This window comes from Bufo bufo, chromosome 6 (assembly GCF_905171765.1).
Source record: "Bufo bufo chromosome 6, aBufBuf1.1, whole genome shotgun sequence".
NCBI classification, from domain to species: domain Eukaryota; kingdom Metazoa; phylum Chordata; class Amphibia; order Anura; family Bufonidae; genus Bufo; species Bufo bufo.
Window position 1 is genome coordinate 360,937,178 of NC_053394.1, and position 23,292 is coordinate 360,960,469.

At 44.1% G+C, this 23,292-nt stretch overlaps 1 long non-coding RNA gene across 1 annotated transcript; it reads left to right on the plus strand.

The window, feature by feature from the left end:
* Positions 1–316: 316 nt before the first annotated feature.
* LOC121003811 lies at positions 317–1,142 on the plus strand. Its single transcript, XR_005779608.1, has 4 exons — positions 317–545; positions 628–755; positions 839–966; positions 1,050–1,142. It is a non-coding gene; the product is annotated as an uncharacterized LOC121003811 (long non-coding RNA).
* Positions 1,143–23,292: the final 22,150 nt, after the last annotated feature.

Here is a 23,292-nt window from a genome sequence, read left to right on the forward strand (position 1 = left end):
AATGAAAGAGCAAGAAAACTGGACATTCCAGCTATTGTTGACAAATTTGCTGAGTCTAAAGCGAGACGGCGCAACTTCTAGTAATATGTATTTTGCGTAAGTGAGCAGTTTGTTGGGTACAGGGAGTTATATTATCAAAGTTCATACTAACCCAGTTCAATTTATTCAACTTTGGTTGTACTAAACAGTTAACTAGTTTGGTTCTATTTTAGCTGCCTTCTTTTTGGTAACAATGATGCAGATTAATAAGCAATTCTGATGTTGTTAGACTCTAAAACACAACGACCGCCTTTGAACTATTTGAATACAGCACTGGTTTCTGCACAACAAAAGCTTAATATCAAAAAGAAGGCAGATGTTACCAACATCAAAAATACTTAACATAATTACTAAATGCTACCATCTCCTTTCCTACAGTGAGAACAAATTGGTTCCTTTCTACTTGATGCCTCCTCGTTGGACCTGGCTGGTTAATTTTGATGTTTCATTTGGATTTCTGTTCTGGTTGAGAAGCACAACTCGTGCTTATTCACAATCAAATTTTGGTAAGTAAAAAATTTATATAATTTTATATTTAACATATCTAATTATGCAACTTAATAAATGCTACCATCTCCTTTCCTACAGTGAGAACAAATTGGTTCCTTTCTACTTGATGCCTCCTCGTTGGACCTGGCTGGTTAATTTTGATGTTTCATTTGGATTTCTGTTCTGGTTAAGAAGCATGACTCGTTCCTTTTCACATTCAAATTTTGGTAAGTAAAAAAATGTATATAATTTTATATTTAACATATCTAATTATGTCACTTAATAAATGCTACCATCTCCTTTCTTACAGTGAGAACAAATTGGTTCCTTTCTACTTGATGCCTCCTCGTTGGACCTGGCTGGTTAATTTTGATGTTTCATTTGGATTTCTGTTCTGGTTAAGAAGCATGACTCGTTCCTTTTCACATTCAAATTTTGGTAAGTAAAAAAATGTATATAATTTTATATTTAACATATCTAATTATGTCACTTAATAAATGCTACCATCTCCTTTCTTACAGTGAGAACAAATTGGTTCCTTTCTACTTGATGCCTCCTCGTTGGACCTGGCTGGTTAATTTTGATGTTTTATTTGGATTTCTGTTCTTGTTAAGAAGCACGACTCTTACTTATTCACAATCAAATTTCAGTAAGTAAAAAAATGTATTATATTTGAAATTCTTATCTAATTAGGCACCAAACTGACAGCCAATATTCTGTGATTATTATATTTTTTAATTGTAGGTGATTTACCAAGATATGGGTCAAGAAGCTTTATGCCTTATGTGGAGAATCTTTGTTCTGGAACGCTTTTAACATTTTTTTCTATATTTTATATGGTAACATTAAAAAAAAAAAATTAAAACCCCTATCTCCTTCTATTTAATATTCAACTACAACACTTTCAAACCGGGAGGGGGTGGAGTCTTGGCGGGGGTGGAGTCTTGGCGGGGGTGGAGTCTTGGCGGGGGTGGAGTCTTGGCGGGGGGGCCCCAATTTAAAGTTTGCCCTGGGGCCCATAGAACTCTAGTTACGCCACTGTCCAGACCTTTTGTTCTCGAGGTCGATGCCTCAGAGGTCGGTGTAGGGGCAGTTCTCTCACAGTATTCTGGGGACCCTGAGAGGTTACATCCCTGTGCCTTCTTCTCTCGGAAGCTCTCTCCAGCCGAGTGTAATTATGATATCGGCAATAGAGAGCTTCTGGGAGTAAGATTGGCTTTTCAAGAGTGGAGACATTGGCTAGAGGGTGCAGAACATCCCATCACGGTTTACACTGACCACAAAAATTTGGAGTATCTAGAGAGTGCCAAAAGACTCAACTCCCGACAAGCCCGGTGGGCATTGTTTTTCACCCGCTTCAATTTCCGCCTCACTTATAAACCAGGTTCCAAAAACGTGAAGGCAGATGCCCTGTCCCGCTGCTTCCCTGAGGCTGCTTCCGTCCTGGACTCTGAGCCAGAAACCATTCTCCCAACTAAATGTTTTCTTGCTGCCCTGGGGGCCGCAGAAGTAATGGAGGACTTGTCCTCTCTTCTTGAGCCTTCACAGGCAGAGAGTCCACCTGACAAACCCGAGGGTCGATGGTTTGTACCCATTAACCTTCGATTGAAGGTCATCCAACAGCTTCATGACTCAAAGTCTGCCGGGCATTTGGGTGTTAAGAAAACACTTGCCCTTGTTAAACGTCACGTGTGGTGGCCCAACATGTCCGTGGATGTTAAGGCCTATATCCAGGCATGTACTGTTTGTGCCAGATGTAAACCGTCCCGCTCTGCCCCTTCTGGGACTTTACTCCCACTGCCAATTCCCCAGGCTCCATGGACTCACATTTCCATGGATTTCATCACAGATTTGCCAAGGTCCTCTGGAAGTACGGTAATCTGGGTAGTGGTGGACCGTTTTAGTAAAATGGCCCATTTTATCCCACTCCCTGGATTGCCCTCGGCCAGAGAATTGGCAGATCTGTTCTTGAATCATGTCTTTCGATTACACGGAGCGCCGGATGACATTGTTTCCGACAGAGGAGTGCAATTCATCTCTCGCTTCTGGCGTTCTTTCTGCTCCCGATTGGGTATTAATTTGTCTTTTTCTTCTGGTTTTCACCCAGAGACCAACGGTCAGACGGAAAGGACTAACCAGACCCTGGAGCAATATCTCCGGTACTTCGTGTCAGACTGCCAGGAGGAATGGGCAGCGTATCTACCCTTTGCGGAGGTGGCTTATAACAACTCTGAGCATGCTTCCACTAAGATGTCTCCGTTCAGGTGCGTGGGGGGCAGGGATCCAAGACTCTCTTCTTTGGCCGGACCCTCCATTGACTCACCGGTGGTGGATCAATGTTTCGAGGATAGACGTCCCATTTGGTCGTCGGCCCAGCGGAATCTCCGCAGTGCGGTGGCGCAACAGAAGAAATTTGCTGATCGTCATCGCACCGTAGAGCAAAAGTTTAAGGTGGGAGATCAGGTGTGGGTCTCCACCCGGAACATTCCGCTGCGTCAGCCATCTTCCAAGTTGGGTCCTCGATTCATTGGCCCATACCCTGTGACACAAAAGATCAACCGAGTTACGTACAAGGTTGCTCTTCCACCATCGATCCGAGGAGTGAACACCTTTCATGTTTCACTTCTCAAATCGGCAGCCGACTCCGCTCCCTTCATTCAGACCCCATCCCCGCTGGAGGTCCAAGGGGTACCGGAGTTTGAGGTGAACAGAATTTTTTATGACCGTTTTGTCCAAAGGTCTCTTCAATACTTGGTGGACTGGAAGGGTTTTGGTCCAGAGGAGAGATGTTGGATACCTGCTCGCCAGGTGCATGCGGATGAGTTGGTGGCAGCCTTTCACCGGGATAATCCGGGGAAAGCTTGCTTGGAGTCTTCAGAGCCGCCTCCTCGAGGGGGGGGTAATGTAAGATCCTCACCTGCTTTGCACTCCAGGGGAACCAAGAGGGGTCCTCGTGGAGTTGCGGGACAGGTTATGCGTGTCTCTGATGCACCAGCGCTGACCCCTTTGCGAACCAGTGCGGGGATGCGTTCGCGTGGACATCGGAGGGGAGGACCGTCGGAGTCCCGGGGACAGAGTGGCCAGGCGAGTGACAAGACGCCGCGGCCAGGGTTGTCTCCGGTGTCTCCTGCGACTTCCGTTTCCGCATCTGGGTCCACGCGCTCGCATACTCGCGCTGAGTCAATCATGCGTCCGTGCGTACGCACGAGGGCAGGTTCGCAAAGGGATACACGGTCGCGAGTACGCGCTTCTTATGCGCTTCGTCGACCAGTGGCGCATAATATACTGACTCACAAGAGCAAAGTGGATTAGGGAGCCAGCCATGGGTTAATCAACTTGTGATTGCCTTAGGCCATGTACTCAGGTGCAGGGCAATTTGTTCACCTATGGTAGTGGACACTTGGCACCCTGGGATTGGTCAGCAGGCATTTAAAAGGAGGTCTCTCAGGGTGATCAGTGCCCACTGTTATTTTCCCTCAACCAGGTATAGGTCACAACTGCTAGTGACTGAAGACTGCCAGGAACTTTGTCCTTTGCAGCGGACCCAAGATCTGGAGTGACTCGACTGCCAAGTGCACAGCATCATTCAGCACTGGTTGGGACTATTCCTGGAATCTCCTTGCCTGGTTTTTGTTATTATTCCTTGTTACCAGCAAGTGTCCTGGACGTTTATGTTTCTGGTGAATAAACACCTTTTTGCTTTCATCACTGGTCTGTTTGTTGGTGCCTTGCATTACATCAATGTCTCAAGAACGGCTGGTGGGACTTGCCATGCTGTCTATTGAGAATGCCGTTGCTCAAGATATTGACTTTGAAATATTGCTGAAGGACTTTGCTAATGCTAAAGCAAGAAAAGTCAATTTTTTGTAGACCCAATAGCCTTGGTGACATTATGCTTTTACAGCATAAAGATCACAGATTGGCACTTGCATTATTCATTGTATTTAGGTTTGTACTGTTATGCACTGTTATGTTAGTTTGCACTTTGTTGTTTTGCACTATAATTTAATCACAATTTGCACTTTTGTACTTCAGTTTATTGACATTTTTATTTTTTGTACTGTATTTGAGGTGTTTGGAATATTAGTCTTTAATATCTCTCCTGGCTCAAAATGTTTTTCATTTTTTGGTTATTTATTTTACCATTCTATACTGTTTTAATATTTCTATTTATATTGTAATTTTTAAGTTATGTTTGGAAATCTTGTTGGTATCTGATATATGTGCAATGCTGCTATTTTATGTTTTACATATGAGAAAATGTTCACAATTAAAATGTTTTAATTAAATGTTCTATTTTACTATTTTTATTATTTGCTCGAAAGGCTAATTTGGGGGAGGGGGAGGGGGACTTCTGTAGAATATCTAAAATTAGCTGGTCAAGTAAAATGTTGCATGCAATAGGTGGCCGAAAAAGGGGGCGGTAAAGGGGCGTGGCCAATGGGCGGAGTCAAGGGCGGCAAAATTTGCTTTTGCCTAGGGTGGCAAAAATCCTTGCACCAGCCCTGGCTGAAAAAACAAAACAAACCCATTAGAGAAATAGCAAAAACATTAGGCGTGGCCAAAACAACTGTTTGGAACATTCTTAAAAAGAAGGAATGCATCGGTGAGCTCAGCAACACCAAAAGACCCGGAAGACCACGGAAAACAACTGTGGTGGATGACCGAAGAATTCATTCCCTGGTGAAGAAAACACCCTTCACAACAGTTGGCCAGATCAAGAACACTATCCAGGAGGTAGGTGTATGTGTGTCAAAGTCAACAATCAAGAGAAGACTTCACCAGAGTGAATACAGAGGGTTCACCACAAGATGTAAACCATTGGTGAGCCTCAAAAACAGGAAGGCCAGATTAGAGTTTGCCAAACGACATCTAAAAAAGCCTTCACCGTTCTGGAACAACATCCTATGGACAGATGAGACCAAGACCAACTTGTACCAGAGTGATGGGAAGAGAAGAGTATGGAGAAGGAAAGGATCTGCTTATGATCCTAAGCATACCACCTCATCAGTGAAGCATGGTGGTGGTAGTGTCATGGCGTGGGCATGTATGGCTGCCAATGGAACTGGTTCTCCTGTATTTATTTATGATGTGACTGCCGACAAAAGCAGCAGGATGAATTCTGAAGTGTTTCGGGCAATATTATCTGCTCATATTCAGCCAAATGCTTCAGAACTCATTGGACGGCGGCTCTTCACAGTGCAGATGGACAATGACCCAAAGCATACTGCAAAAGCAACCAAAGAGTTTTTTAAGGGAAAGAAGTGGAATGTTATGCAATGGCCAAGTTAATCACCTGACCTGAATCCGATTGAGCATGCATTTCACTTGCTGAAGACAAAACTGAAGGGAAAATGCGCCAAGAACAAGCAGGAACTGAAGACAGTTGCAGTAGAGGCCTGGCAGAGCATCACCAGGGATGAAGCCCAGCGTCTGGTGATGTCTATGCATTCCAGACTTCAGGCTGTAATTGACTGCAAAGGATTTGCAACCAAGTATTAAAAAGGGAAAGTTTGATTTATGATTATTATTCTGTCCCATTACTTTTGGTCCCTTAACAAGTGGGAGGCACATATGCAAACTGTTGTAATTCCTACACCGTTCACCTGATTTGGGTGTAAATACCCTCAAATTAAAGCTGACAGTCTGCAGTTAAAGCACATCTTGTTCGTTTCATTTCAAATCCATTGTGGTGGTGTATAGAGCCAAAAATGTTAGAATTGTGTTGATGTCCCAATATTTATGGACCTTCCTGTACCCATTCATGCACTGCACTATGTCTTGCTCCAAACCACGTATATTCCACAATCATCTACTTTTTCTTCCTCTAAACTGTTGGGAAGTCTCTGCATTTCAGAAACCTCTGCACTTCTCTGCTCGCTGTGTCACCACCAGACATTCGCCACCCTGTCTCTCTCTTCTTGAACTTTCCATCTAAACTTCTAGATTTAGTGTATACTTGTCTAGTCAATTACTTCTTTATTAAGTCTCTGATTGACTCTGTACTACATCTACACTTTTTCTGTCCATACTTCTTCATCATGTTCTAACACTGTCGCGGTTCCCCGAAGTTCAGTGTTGGGCTCCCTCCTGTTTTCTCTTCATACAATTCCAGTTGGGCCTGTCTGCTTTCCATTGACTTCTTTATGCTGATGACACCCAACTTTATACATCATCTTGGGACATTTGTTCCACGGCATTTGGGGGCATTCCCAGGATGTCTGAGGAGCTGGGCTTAAAGGTCCTGAATATGTTGGTAAGTATGTATTTCTGTCAGTTATTGTAGCACTCTACTTTCTGCAGTTCACTACACTGGTGACTTCAATAGGTCACCGATATCAGATTGATGGGGGTCCAACATCCAGCAAATGCGGCACTGGAAACTATACAGTGTACGAAGTAGAAGCAAAAGGCTCTATACACGGTGTACTTTCCCGTGATGGTTTCCTTCAGCTCAACACCCATTCACTTAAATAGGAGTGGAGCTGCAGTACCCTAGCACGGCCACTACACTGTGTACGGAGCTGTCTGCTTCCCCGAAACAGATGATTGGTGGGGAAGTCGGGTTATGGACCCCTATTAATCTGATATTAATGACCTTTCCTAAAGATAGGACATCAATATCTAAGACCTGCAAAGCACTGTTAATTCCAGTGTTATTGACACACAGGATGCACTCGTAAATACGCAGGTGAAATATGTTTGATATAGTAATATATAATTTAGACGTCTTGCAAAATTCATATTAGGACATGGGAGAACTGCGGAAATATTCTTCAACAATATCTACATACAGTATACTGGAAGTTGACATGTGGCGTGGATCTTACATCTGCCGAATGTCAATTTATCCTCAGCAGGGTTCACAATCTATTGCTGCAAAGTCCTTTAAATAGCAATTAAGATTTTACGGGAATAATTATTCTGCCAGTAACTACGCTCAATGCCTCGTCATTCATATTCAAAGATGGCAGCAGTAACACAATATCTGACTTCCTTCTCCATATTCTACGCACAAAGGTCCAGGAAGCTGAGATATGAGACGTTACTTGGCAGAATCCCTACACTAGAGAACCTTTGGTTGCAGCCAGGTCATTGGTCCATTTTTAGTAATATTGCTTTCGTCGGGTCATGAAAATGATTTTTCAAAGACTGGTGTTTTATGCGGGTCTTTTAAATCTCGTGTGCTACCAGAGGATGCGACTAATTTATGATGAGGAACAAGCTTGTGTTGCAACCGTCTGAGTGATCATGGCTCACTTTGGCAATGTGCACCCACATCTCTCCTCCTCAACCACCACATCTTATTAGAGGAGGATGTACTGTACAGCAAGCCCAGGAGGAGCCGGTGCAGAGGATAGGAATGGTAGTGGCCCTGAAGAAGTGTTGTGTCATAGACAGAGTACTCCCTCAGGCTGTTGCTCCCTGGGGGTCGCTGCAGTGGAAATGTAGTATTGAAGAGTGAGGCCAGCAGTAAAGGTAGAACAGTCTTTTTTAACCAAGTGTAACCTCAGGAACATTCAATTTCCAAGTGGAATATTTTGGCACCGGTACGAATTAGAGATGAGCGAATCGATTCGCACCAAAGCTGAATTTCCTCGCGCTTCGTCGCATTTTTCCTAAAATGGCTGCTGCACGTGTGAGGACATGGAGAAAGGAACTCTGGGAAGGCGGGATCACCCATAATGCCATGCATGCAGCCAATCAGCAGCCAGCCAGCCCTGTGATGTCACAGCACTATAAATAGCCTCAGCCATCTTAGATTTTGCCATTTACAAGCGTACTTAGTGCAGGGAGAGACGTCAGCAGGCGCTAGGGACAGTGCTAGGAAAAACGTCATTGTGCTAAAAAAAGATTTACAAGTGCAGGGAAAGATTATTCAAGGTGTAGAGAGGAATCAATCCACAGTATTGAACAGGATTCAGTAGGGGAGGTTACAGCCTGGGTAATAGGAATAATCCTATTACACCTTGCTGCACTGACTGCGGACCCAAATTGCCATTATACAGCTCTGTAATTCCAGCAAACCGTTCTTGTTATTGGGGTGCAAGTGCTGTTTGATACAGGCATAAGTAGTAAGGGGGACATAACTCATCAAACTCACAATGACAGGTAACCATGCCCCCTTTCCACACCATAACCCCGCCCACTCCACACATAACCCCGCCCACTCCACACATAACCCCACCCACAATCCCACCCAAACCACACCTAAAATACAGCCCATTCAAATCCCCTTTTATTCTTTTAGAGCCGATAAGGCGTCAGTAATTTAATTAAGTTTAATATGTTTAAAAATAAAATGGTATCAAACTTGTATTAAGCTTATATTAAACTCTTATTAAGCTATTATAAATATTGGCAATAGGTATTTGATCCGTCTAGCTTTGCTAAAGCTATATGACCTTCGATGATGTCACAACAGGTCCTGTACTAATTAATTATCTAAATCTATCGCTCAATAGATAAATATTTCATCTATCTATCTAACAATCTATCTATCTATCTATCTATCTATCTATCTATCTATCACATATCTATCAATTTATCCATCTATCTATCTAGCTAATCTATCTATCTATCTATCTATCTATCTATCTATCCAGCATCTATCTATCTATCTATCTATTTTATCTAGGACCTTTGATGAGCCCCTATCACTGCCCATAACCCCGCCCACACCTCCCACAAATTTTCCCAGCCCCCGCCCCCAAAACTGATGTCAGAGCGGATCTCACCGAAGGTCCTGTTCTAATTAATTATTTATCTAGGCCAAATCTAACGTTCAATAGATAAATATTTCATCTATTATCTTTCAATCTACATATCTATCTATCACACATCTATCTATTTTCTATCAATTTATCTATCTATTTTATCTAGGACCTTTGATGAGCCCCTTTCCCCGCCTATAACTCGCCCAAGCGTTCCACAAACCTAATAGTACTGTTTATACATATGTTATAAGGCATAGGCATCATGCTGCACAAACAGCTGAAACAATAAAGAGCCAGAATAACACAGTTAAATCAAGCCTAGCCTGTGAACAGAGGTTCACAGACATGTCAGATAGATAGATAGAAAGATAGGACGTTAGATAGATATTAGAAGATAGATAGATAGATAGATAGATAGATAGATAGATAGATAGATAAAAGAAAAAAAGAAAAAGCAGCACACTTTCAAAATGCCAGGTGCAATTCCCCAAAAAGTTCCTGGACAGAAAAACAGCCAATTGAAGCAAAAATGGAAAGGCAGCACTCCGGTCTTTAAGTGAAAAAAAAGTGGATCTTTATTTACACCCAACATGTTGGGTGTAATTAAAGATCCACTTTTCTTCACTTGAAGACCGGAGTGCTGCCTTTCCATTTTTGCTTCAATTAGATAGATAGATAGATAGATAGATAGATAGATAGATAGAATAAATCTGAAACTTCTTGAAAGCGAAATAGAAGGAAAAACATATGATGTCATCAGAAGTTTCTACACTGAGAACAGATGCAGCGTGAAAGTAAATGGGAGGAGAACAGCTTATTTCCGGCAGAGCCGAGGAGTCAGACAGGGCTGCAGCCTCAGTCCAACCCTGTTTAACATCTACATCAATGAGCTGGCGGCAGCTCTGGAGTCCTCCACAGCACCTGACACACTCCATGACACCAAGGTAAAATTTCTTCTTTATGCAGATGATCTTCTGCTATTATCGCCAACTAAGAAAGGTCTCCAAGATAACCTGAAAATCCTGGAGAAGTTCAGTAACACGTGGGCAATGCCCATCAATCCCAAGAAAACCAACATCATGGTATTCCAGAAAAGAAATCGAAAAGCAGCCGGGCGTCCTCCCTTCCTGCTAAACAACTGTCCAATTTCAGAAACCGACAGCTACACCTACCTGGACCTAGAAATCAGCCAATCAGGGAGTTTTAAGAAAGCCATGGAAACACTGAAAGACAAGGCGAGCAAAACCTTCTATGCCATCAGAATGCGTCTGTATCACCTTAAAGCACCAGTGACCGCCTGGCTTAAAATCCTTGACACCATCATCGCCCCAATCCTCCTGTATGGCAGCGAAGTCTGGGGCCCAGACATATACCCAGAGTGGGCAAAGTGGGACTCTGGGCCAACAGAACTATTCCACCTAGAACTCTGCAAACACTTTCTCCAGGTCCACAGGAGCACCTCAAACAGCGCCTGTCGAGCAGAACTGGGCAGATTCCCACTCTACTTTGCTGTCCAGAAGAGGGCACTATCATTCAGAGCCCATCTTCATAGCAGCAGTCCCAGCTCCTACCATCACAAAGCCTTGCTACACCAAGAAGCCCCAGAAAGGCAAAGCACCCTGCAACAAGTCACCCAAACCAAGCCTGCCCAAGCCACCAACCAATATAGCCTGACAAAGGGTGAAATCCAGAGGACGTTACACAAGTACAAAGAGGAGTATATTAGCGTCTGGAGGAACGACATAAGAACATCCCAGAAGCTGACAGTATACTAGAGCCTGCAGAGGGAGTACAAACTGGCCCCATATCTGGAGAAACTCCCCAATCCAAAAGACCGACAGATCCTGAGCCGGTACAGACTAAGCGCCCACAGCCTGCTCATTGAATCCGGGCGTCACCGACAGAGGTACATGCCCAGGGAGAGCAGACTGTGCCAGCAGTGCGACCAGGAGGCCGTGGAGGATGAGGCTCATTTCCTGCTGCGGTGCCCCAAATACTCAGCAGTGAGGGAGACTCACTTCAGGAGACTTGTAAGAAAGAAGATGGCTTCGGCAGCATTCCGCAATATCAAAAAGATTCTTTAATCGTACCTCCAGACACAAATGGCAACGAACGTTTTGACTGTACACCAGTCTTTGTCAAGCCTAATGACATAAATTCTGATGGGCATATATATACCCCCCACATAAAATACACACCCCGTTACATCATCAGTGCAAATCACTGTATAATAGAATACACATGTTCATATTTCAACTTACAGCTAATGACATGTCCACCAAGCTCGTGTTGTTCGCCTCGGCGTTCCCTTGTCTGTAATGCGCAGCCGCGTCTCAATACATTTACATACCGGAAGTATCATGCATCGCCATGGCACCCGGCGGCGCACGTGTCTCTAGCCAATGAGCTGCCAGAGGCACCCACTGACGTCACAGCCTGCGCGTCCACCCCGTGACACTCATCTAAGTGCGCATATGCGTGCGTCAATAGCGTGGGTCACATGGGGTACGCAGCAAATGACAACACAGCGCAAACACCGGCGCCATGACAACGATGACGCCACGGTCAACGCTGCTTACTATGAAGTAAATATGTGCTATCCGTATCTAAAGTGAACAGGTCTATATACTATAAGGACCCTGCCCACACCGATGATCACCTGATTATAAAGGGACATCAATCCGGACTGCACATATTCACAATCATGACAGAAATAGAGAAAATACATATCATAACAAGTGTGGTGCCCAGCAACCACACATAGCCACCATCTGGACAGTGTATCCCATGTATACATCACATATAGACCATCACCATAGCACTTTGACATATAGATTGGAGACTGTTCCCCCGGGGATGCACTACATATATGTTAAAAACATGATGTCCCTATACTAAGATGACAAAACAGTGACAAATATCAATCGATGGATGAGACATTGAACTCTAGATTCAAGCCAAAAGGTTGAAGGGACCTAAGGGTATGGATCCATTTAAGTTCCTTTTTCCTCAGGATTCCCTTCCTGTCCCCACCCCTTCTCAAATATCCTACGCTATCGATAACTCGGAATCTCAATTGATTGATGGAATGTTTGCAATCAATGAAGTGTTTTGCAACCGGTTTGTCGAGTGCACCTGTTCTTATTGCACTTTTGTGTTTGTTAATTCTTTCCCTCAATTCCATCGTGGTCTCCCCCACATAGATCAAACTACACGGGCACTGTATCATGTAAACCACATCTGTGGATATACATGTATAGTGACCTTTGATCTTAAACCGTTTACCACTGTATGGATGTGTAAAACCGTCACCTTTCATGATGCCACCGCAGTTGCAACAGGAAAGGCAAGGGAAATTACCATTCCTCAGTGGTGCTAGTCTTTTCTGTCTTTCGGTGTCCTTACCCCCTATATCCGCCTTCACCAATCTATCACGTAGGTTGGGGCTCCGTTTGTATGCCATCATTGGGGGAACTGAAAATTCAGTGACTGCAGGCAATCCTTTCTGCAGGATCTGCCATTCCTGTCGTAGGATGGTGGCTATATTGCCGCTATCACTCCCAAAGATGGATACAAATGGAATTCGGGGGGTCTCCTGTTTTTGTGGTTTCCTTACCAAAGTGGAACTACGTTCCATGGATGTAATCCTATGCTTGGTACGGTTGATCAATTTGGTGGGATAACCTCTCTTACTGAACTTATTGCACATCTCATCCACCCTAAAACCAAAGAGAGTGTCATCTGATACGATGCGACGTACCCTAAGTAATTGACTCCACGGAAGGGAGCTTACCATATTCTGAGGGTGGCTACTGTCATACATTAACAAGGTATTCCTGTCTGTAGGTTTTTGGAAGAGATCAGTACAGATCCTTCCATTGTGCACCTGAATTCGGACGTCAAGGAACTGCAGCTCACGGGCAGAATGCATCACGGTGAACTGCAGGTCCCGGACCCCAGAATTCAGGTGCGTATGGAACTCATCCAACTCAGGTACAGTACCCGTCCAAATCAAGAAAATGTCGTCGATGTAGCGCCACCAGCACAGAACTCTCTCAAAAAATGTGGAGCGATACACAAGCCGATCCTCGACCTCCGCCATGAAGATGTTTGCGTAGGTGGGGGCCACATCGCCACACCCCGCTTTTGCTGGTAGAAGGTGTCCCCGAAGAGAAAATAATTTCTCCTCAGGACAACCTCCAGGAGGGCGAGGATCAGCCGGCGCGCCCCGGGAGAGAGCTCTGTGCCGGCCAGGGCCACATCGACGACATTTAAACCATAGGAGTGATCAATGGATGTATACAGGGATACAACATCAAAACTCACAAGTAAAAACTCCGCCGGCAAGTCAAGTGAATTCAGTTTTGTCAAGAAATGGCCAGTATCCCCGATATAGGAGGGGGCCGTGGTCGCGTGGATCCGCAACACTTTGTCCAAAAAAGATTGAATTCAAAAGATTGAATACCATGGAACTTCATTTAATTACTTTAAGAGAATATTATAAGCAACAAAGGATACCAAGGGGACTTAGATCTAATCTTCGCCCCAATTTATTCCCTACTAATGGTGATTTTTGTAAAGCCTTTGAAGCAATCAACAATCAATATTCTTTTGAATTAATGTTATTAAACATAGACTTTTTGCAGAAAGAGGTTGACAACCTGAAGAAAACCACAGCCGAGTTGGAAATCCAGATCCAGGACCTTATGAGTGCTGAGGATTTTACAGTGTACAAAGAAAAGACCACTCAACACATTTCACGACATAAGTTGGAAGTGGAACACATCAAGAGAGATAAGTGGCATAGAGATTTAGATGATTACCAGTCTGGTAAAATATACAACTGGCAGTCATCTCAACCACAAAGGTTCAATAGGCGTAGACGTGGTAAACGCTTTGATCAAGGCAAATTTGGCTTTAGCACTGGTGAATCCGATTCCGCTGATGAATCAGGTGCGTCTAATTTTTTAGGCCCAAGCAGAAAAAGAGGGGAGGGCGATATAGAAGGGGTGGTAGGAAACACCACCGATCCAACAAGAACCCTTCCCCCAATACCGATAGAGGCCTCCACCCATATTCAGGGGAGAGTAACGAGACGCGGACAGTGGAAATGATGAACCTGGTAGTGAATATCTCCTCCTCCCAGCTTGACAAAGCACAAATCAGTGTGCTAAGCCATGGCCTAACATTCTGCCCTACAACTTCACGGGACTGGTTCGAGTTCGAGCTCGACCTACAAAAGTTTTTTAGACGTTTGAGATTAAAAGCCTTTTTTTCAGCTAGAAATATTGATGTACCTGTCAGTCAACTTGATGTATCCACTAATACCTTAATGTGTAAAAACTTCGAATTGCGCAATAAAAGTCACTTTGTTCCACCGCAAAACAACCATGTGGTTGAAACTTATATCGGTTTTGTCAGGAAACGTATCGATCAATTGAGGGTGGAGGGAACCCACCAGTTCAAACACAACCTGTCTCAAGATGAAAGACGGGCTGTTCTTGAGCTGGAACATAATAAACAATTGACGATCAAGCCAGCTGACAAGGGGGGTGCCGTGGTCGTGATGGACACCTGTAAATATATTGATGAGATCAAAAGACAGGTAGGAGATAATAATGTTTATGAGATGTTGAGCAAGGATCCGAGGTGGGACATAGCAGATATCATAGGGGTGTTATTGGATGAGGCTCTCAGCCAAGGAATCCTTGACGATGAACTAAATAGCTTTCTGCGTGTGAGCCATCCGATCACCCCTGTGATATATGTATTACCAAAGATCCACAAGAGTCTTGTGGATCCCCCTGGCCGACCTATAGTGTCGGGCAGGGGTTCCATCTTTAATCCTGTGTCCATTTTTTTGGACAAAGTGTTGCGGATCCACGCGACCACAACCCCCTCCTATATCGGGGATACTGGCCATTTCTTGACAAAACTGAATTCACTTGACTTGCCGGCAGAGTTTTTACTTGTGAGTTTTGATGTTGTATCCCTGTATACATCCATTGATCACTCCTATGGTTTAAATGTCGTCGATGTGGCCCTGGCCGGCACAGAGCTCTCTCCCGGGGCGCGCCGGCTGATCCTCGCCCTCCTGGAGGTTGTCCTGAGGAGAAATTATTTTCTCTTCGGGGACACCTTCTACCAGCAAAAGCGGGGTGTGGCGATGGGGTCCAATGTGGCCCCCACCTACGCAAACATCTTCATGGCGGAGGTCGAGGATCGGCTTGTGTATCGCTCCACATTTTTTGAGAGAGTTCTGTGCTGGTGGCGCTACATCGACGACATTTTCTTGATTTGGACGGGTACTGTACCTGAGTTGGATGAGTTCCATGCGCACCTGAATTCTGGGGTCCGGGACCTGCAGTTCACCGTGATGCATTCTGCCCGTGAGCTGCAGTTCCTTGACGTCCGAATTCAGGTGCACAATGGAAGGATCTGTACTGATCTCTTCCAAAAACCTACAGACAGGAATACCTTGTTAATGTATGACAGTAGCCACCCTCAGAATATGGTAAGCTCCCTTCCGTGGAGTCAATTACTTAGGGTACGTCGCATCGTATCAGATGACACTCTCTTTGGTTTTAGGGTGGATGAGATGTGCAATAAGTTCAGTAAGAGAGGTTATCCCACCAAATTGATCAACCGTACCAAGCATAGGATTACATCCATGGAACGTAGTTCCACTTTGGTAAGGAAACCACAAAAACAGGAGACCCCCCGATTTCCATTTGTATCTATCTTTAGGAGTGATAGCGGCAATATAGCCACCATCCTACGACAGGAATGGCAGATCCTGCAGAAAGGATTGCCTGCAGTCACTGAATTTTCAGTTCCCCCAATGATGGCATACAAACGGAGCCCCAACCTACGTGATAGATTGGTGAAGGCGGATATAGGGGGTAAGGACACCGAAAGACAGAAAAGACTAGCACCACTGAGGAATGGTAATTTCCCTTGCCTTTCCTGTTGCAACTGCGGTGGCATCATGAAAGGTGACGGTTTTACACATCCATACAGTGGTAAACGGTTTAAGATCAAAGGTCACTATACATGTAAATCCACAGATGTGGTTTACATGATACAGTGCCCGTGTAGTTTGATCTATGTGGGGGAGACCACGATGGAATTGAGGGAAAGAATTAACAAACACAAAAGTACAATAAGAACAGGTGCACTCGACAAACCGGTTGCAAAACACTTCATTGATTGCAAACATTCCATCAATCAATTGAGATTCCGAGTTATCAATAGCGTAGGATATTTGAGAAGGGGTGGGGACAGGAAGGGAATCCTGAGGAAAAAGGAACTTAAATGGATCCATACCCTTAGGTCCCTTCAACCTTTTGGCTTGAATCTAGAGTTCAATGTCTCATCCATCGATTGATATTTGTCACTGTTTTGTCCTCTTAGTATAGGGACATCATGTTTTTAACATATATGTAGCGCATCCCCGGGGGAACAGTCTCCAACCTATATGTCAAAGTGCTATGGTGATGATCCATATGTGATGTATACATGGGATACACTGTCCAGATGGTGGCTATGTGTGGTTGCTGGGCACCACACTTGTTATGATATGTATTTTCTCTATTTCTGTCATGATTGTGAATATGTGCAGTCCGGATTGATGTCCCTTTATAATCAGGTGATCATCGGTGTGGGCAGGGTCCTTATAGTGTATAGACCTGTTCACTTTAGATACGGATAGCACATATTTACTTCATAGTAAGCAGCGTTGACCGTGGCGTCATCGTTGTCATGGCGCCGGTGTTTGCGCTGGGTTGTCATTTGCTGCGTACCCCATGTGACCCACGCTATTGACGCACGGATATGCGCACTTGAATGAGTGTCACGGGGTGGACGCGCAGGCTGTGACGTCAGTGGGTGCCTCTGGCAGCTCATTGGCTAGAGACACGAGCGCGCCGGGTGCCATGGCGATGCATGATACTTCCGGTATGTAAATGTATTGAGACGCGGCTGCGCATTACAGACAAGGGAACGCCGAGGCGAACAACACGAGCTTGGTGGACATGTCATTAGCTGTAAGTTGAAATATGAACATGTGTATTCTATTATACAGTGATTTGCACTGATGATGTAACGGGGTGTGTATTTTATGTGGGGGGTATATATATGCCCATCAGAATTTATGTCATTAGGCTTGACAAAGACTGGTGTACAGTCGAAACGTTCGTTGCCATTTGTGTCTGGAGGTATGATTAAAGAATCTTTTTGATATTGCGGAATGCTGCCGAAGCCATCTTCTTTCTTACATGTATACTATATGGCCTGATGGATCAAGGGCCTACGGTTAGGCTGCTGCATTGATACAGACGCATTATCCTGAGACCGCATAGTGCTGCTTCTACACTACTATTTGCTTTCACTTCAGGAGACTGTTTGATCTCTGCCCAGACTTCATCTCCATGGAGGAGGAAGAAAGACTCTCCATACTGCTGGGGGAAGAGGAGAACACTATTACTGTCTGCCATAGACTGAGAGGAGCCTGATATACCATGGACTCCTATACCCCCACCCTGTATATGTCCCCATGCCCCAACCCTACCCAATTATTTCCCACTTGCTTTGGCAATGCTAAAATGTATTTAGTCCTGCCAATAAAGCTGATTTGATTTGATTTGATTTGATAGATAGATAGATAGATAGAATAGATTGGTAGATAGATAGATAGATAGATAGATAGATAGATAGATAGATAGATAGATAGATAGATAGTTATATAAATATATTAGAACATCCCCTGACATGTTTGTGAACCTCTGTTCACAGGCTAGGCTTGATTTAACTGTGATGCCTATGCCTCATAACACATGCATAAACAGTACTATTGGGTTTGTGGAACGCTTGGGTGGGTTATGGGCGGGGAAAGGGGCTCATCAAAGGTCCAAGATAAAATAGATAGATAGATGTGTGTTAGATAGATAGATAGATAGATAGATAGATAGATAGATATGTAGATTGATAGATAATAGATAAAATATTTATCTATTGAACGTTTGATTCGGCCTAGATAGATAATTAATTAGAACAGGACCTTCAGTGAGATCCGCTCTGACATCAGTTTTGGGGGCGGGGCCTGGGAGGGTTTGTGGGAGGTTAGGGAGGGGTTATGGGCGGTGATAAGGGCTTATTAAAGGTCCTAGATAAAATAGATAGATAAATTGATAGATAGATAGATGTGTGATAGATAGATAGATAGATAGATAGATAGATAGATAATAGATAAAATATTTATCTTTTGAATGTTAGATTCCTAGATAGATAATTAATTAGAACAGGACCTTCGGTGAGATCCGCTCTGACATAAGTTTTGGGGGCTGGACTGGGAGAATTTGTGGGAGGTGTGGGCGGGGTTATGGGTGGTGATAGGGGCTCATCAAAGGTCCTAGATAAAATACATAGATAGATAAATTGATAGATAGATATGTGATAGATAGATAGATAGATTGTTAGATAGATAAAATATTTATCTATTGAGCGATAGATTTGGGTTAGATAGATAATTAATTAGTACAGGACCTGTTGTGACATCATCAAAGGTCATTTAGCTTTAGCAAAGCTAGACGGATCAAATAACTATTGCCAATATTTATAATAGCTTAATAAGAGTTTAATATAAGCTTAATACAAGCTTGATATCATTTTATTTTTAAACATATTAAACTTAATTAAATTACTGACACTTTATCGGATCTCAAGGAATAAAAGGGGTTTTGAATGGGCTATATTTAAAGCGTGGTTTGGGCGGATTGTGGGCAGGGTTATGGGTAAGAGTGGGTGGGGTTATGGGCATAAAAGGGTGTGGTCATCTGTCACTTTGAGTTTGATGAGTTATGTCCCCACTTACTACTGGCATTAACAGGGTTTATTACAAGTAAATATTTCTACGTCTTATTTGCCCTTGTGCAGTGCAGTTATATGTTCTAAAGCATTTTTTGGCTTGTACAGTATTAGTGGGAAAAAAAGGACTTATTAGCCGTTGTGTGGTGAAGTGCGAAAATTACAGCCCTTTTTGTCGTGTATTAGTGGCAAAAGAAAAATATATTTGCCATTCAGCAGTGCACAGGGCCGGCTCTATCATAAGGCAGTCCAAGCGGCTGCTTAAGGGCGCAGAGAAGGGAAGGCGCCGGGGCGGAAAACAATTAACTTGCCCCACTGAGTATGTGCCACACAGCCCGGCCCTCACTGTCTCAGTCACAGAGCGAGCGGCACTCAGCTGACAGGCTGAGGCAGCAACACAAAACACACACACTGTGAGCTACGAGACCCTGGTGTCTTTAAATCTCATTTAGCATGTCTTCCAGAAAAGTTTCTCCTGGGATTCGAACTCGCAACCTTTCACATCAGAGGCAAGGCACTTACCCACACAGCTATGAGAGCTGTATAGCCAGTTACTTTAAAAAATAAAAAATAAAAAAATAAAATAAAATATAAGACTTCTACTGTAGATGACTTTGATACCTAGTGTACATCCATACACATGACAGCTGCCCCAGCACACTGTGTATGGATTTAGCAGAGCTGGGTGTGTTGGGGCAGCTGTCATGTTATCTACAGTAGAAGTCTTATATTTTTTTTTTTTTTTTTTAAGTAACTGGCTATACAGCTGTAATAGCTGTGTGGGTAAGTGCCTTGTCACTGATACAGAAAGTCATGGGTTTGAATCCCAGCATAAACTTTTCTGAAAGACAGGCTAAATAAGAACATGAGCACCAAATCTTCAACAATAGAGGCTGGTGGGAACACAGGCCGGAAGAGGCCTGCATCACTGACATGGAGGTAAGTATAAAAGTGTTGTTTTTTTTTTAAAATACCGGACTGTTACTTTACTGCCACGGGGGAGGGGGGGCTATTGGCACCATGATACTGGCACATGGAGGGGGGAGGAGAGTGGTACTTGATACTGGCACACTAGGGGGCAGGGGGAGAGGATAGCACTATGATATTGGTACATATGATAATGGACATGAATCATGAGGGGCAGAAATGTGAAATGATGGTGGGGGGCTTAGAAATGGACATGAATCATGAGGGGCAGAAATGTGAAATTATGGGGGGGCAAGAAATGGACATGAATCATGAGGGGCAGAAATGTGAAATGATGGGGGGGGAAAGAAATGGACATGAATCATGAGGGGCAAAATGTAGATTCGCTTGTGTTGACAAAAATCCTTGCACTGCGGTGCAGTTATATGTTCTAAAGCCCTTTTTGTCGTTTATTAGTTGAAAAAGAAAAATATATATTTGCCGTTCAGCAGTGCAGTTATATGTTCTAAAGCCTTTTGTGGTGTGTATTAGTGGAAAAAGAAAAAATATATTTGCCATTCAGCGGTGCAGTTATATGTCTTAAAGCCCTTTTTGGCGTGAATTAGTGGCAAAAAATATATATATTTGCCGTTCAGCGGTGCAGTTACAGTCAGGTCCATAAATATTGGGACATCGACACAATTGTAAAATTTTTGGCTCTATACACCACCACAATGGATTTGAAATGAAACTAACAAGATGTGCTTTAACTGCTGACTGCCAGCTTTAATTATTTGAGGGTATTTACATCCAAATCAGGTGAATGGTGTAGGAATTACAACAGTTTGCATATGTGCCTTCCACTTGTTAAGGAACCAAAAGTAATGGGACAATTGGCTTCCCAGCTGTTCCATGGCCAGGTGTGTGTTATTCCCTCATTATCCCAATTACAATGAGCAGATAAAAGGTCCAGAGTTCATTTCAAGTGTGATATTTGCATTTGGAATCTGTTGCTGTCAACTCCTAAGATGAGATCCAAAGAGCTGTGTACTATCAGTGAAGCAAGCCATCATTAGGCTGAAAAAACAAAACAAACCCATCAGAGAGATAGCAAAAACATTAGGCTTGGCCAAAACAACTGTTTGGAACATTCTTAAAAAGAAGGAATGCACCGGTGAGCTCAGCAACACCAAAAGACCCGGAAGACCACGGAAAACAACTGTAGTGGATGACCGAAGAATTCTTTCCCTGGTGAAGAAAAAACCCTTCACAACAGCTGGCCAGATCAAGAACACTCTCCAGGAGGTAGGTGTATGTGTGTCAAAGTCAACAATCAAGAGAAGACTTCACCAGAGTAAATACAGAGGGTTCACCACAAGATGTAAACCATTGGTGAGCCTCAAAAACAGGAAGGCCAGATTAGAGTTTGCCAAATGACATCTAAAAAAGCCTTCACAGTTCTGTAACAACATCCTATGGACAAATGAGACCAAGATCAACTTGTACCAGAGTGATGGGAAGAGAAGAGTATGGAGAAGGAAAGGAACTGCTCATGATCCTAAGAATACCACCTCATCAGTGAAGCATGGTGGTGGTAGTGTCATGGCGTGGGCATGTATGGCTGCCAATGGAACTGGTTCTCTTGTATTTATTGATAATGTGACTGCTGACAAAAGCAGCAGGATTTATTCTGAAGTGTTTCAGGCAATATTATCTGCTTATATTCAGCCAAATGCTTCAGAACTCATTGGACAGCGCTTCACAGTGCAGATGGACAATGACCCAAAGCATACTGCAAAAGCAACCAAAGAGTTTTTTAAGGGAAAGAAGTGGAATGTTAAGCAATGGCCAAGTCAATCACCGGACCTGAATCCGATTGAGCATGCATTTCACTTGCTGAAGACAAAAGTGAAAGGAAAATACCCCAAGAACAAGCAGGAACTGAAGACAGTTGCAGTAGAGGCCTGGCAGAGCATCACCAGGGATGAAACCCAGCGTCTGGTGATGTCTATGCGTTCCAGACTTCAGGCTGTAATTGACTGCAAAGGATTTGCAACCAAGTATTAAAAAGTGAAAGTTTGATTTATGATTATTATTCTGTCCCATTACTTTTGGTCCCTTAACAAGTGGGAGGCACATATGCAAACTGTTGTAATTCCTACACCGTTCACCTGATTTGGATGTAAATACCCTCAAATTAAAGCTGACAGTCTGCAGTTAAAGCACATGTTGTTCGTTTCATTTCAAATGCATTGTGGTGGTGTATAGAGCCAAAAATGTTAGAATTGTGTCAATGTCCCAATATTTATGGACCTGACTGTATATGTTCTAAAGCCCTTTTTGGTGTGATTAGTGGGGGAAAAAGGGCTTATTAGCCATTGTGTGCTGAAGTGAGAAAATTACAGACTTTTTTGGGGTCCTTTTTATTTATTTATTTGATCTAACAGTATGTCAGACAGAGAAGTGCCAGGCCCTGCACAGGGGAGTGGCAGAGGCCTAAATGTTTCTGGCGCAGGCACAGGTTGCAGCAGAGTAAGGGGGCGTGGCAGCAGGAGTCGCAGCGAGAGGCCTGAGCTCCCAGTGTCATCTAGCGGTTGTGTCTTGACCAGCAACCCAGCGGTTCTTGAATGGTTGACTCAAGTGACATCAGACACCCCTAGCCAAGAGTCGGTGGGTTCATCAGACACAACCCTTAGTTGGCATGGCCCGGGAGCAGGCCCTGTGCCCTCACCTGTCCTCAACCTGCCTCTGTCCTTTTCTGTTCCCTCAGCCAGACAAGTATTATATGCTGTGGGCTCAGCTCCACTATACAGTGAGCACGAGCTACTAGAGGACAGTCAGCAGCTACTGCCCAGCCAAGATCTGGAGGAGGCATCCGCCGCTTCCCCCGGTAGGCGGGCAAGTAGTGATGAGGAGAGTGGCGTGGGAGCTGGTGTTGCCAGCGGTCACGCTCCTGACCCAGAGACCATTGTGGAGGACATCAGTGACATGCAAACAGTACTTGATGATGATGATGTAGCTGATCGCACTTGGGAGCAGGGTGAAGTAGGGGCTTCATCATCATCAGGAGAAGAGGGTGGCAGCTAGCCCGTGAGCCAGCGGTGGAGCCAGCAAGTCTCTAGCATGGCCGGGAGTTAGCAGGGTGGCAGCAGTGGGAGGTCAGGAGCCAAACGTGCCTGGGGTAGACCACCCGCTTTGCAGGAGCCTACCTGCCCAGAAAGTAGTGGTGCAAGGGTTCACGAAAGGAGCTGCGGTAGCAGTCAGTCAGTGCGGAGTG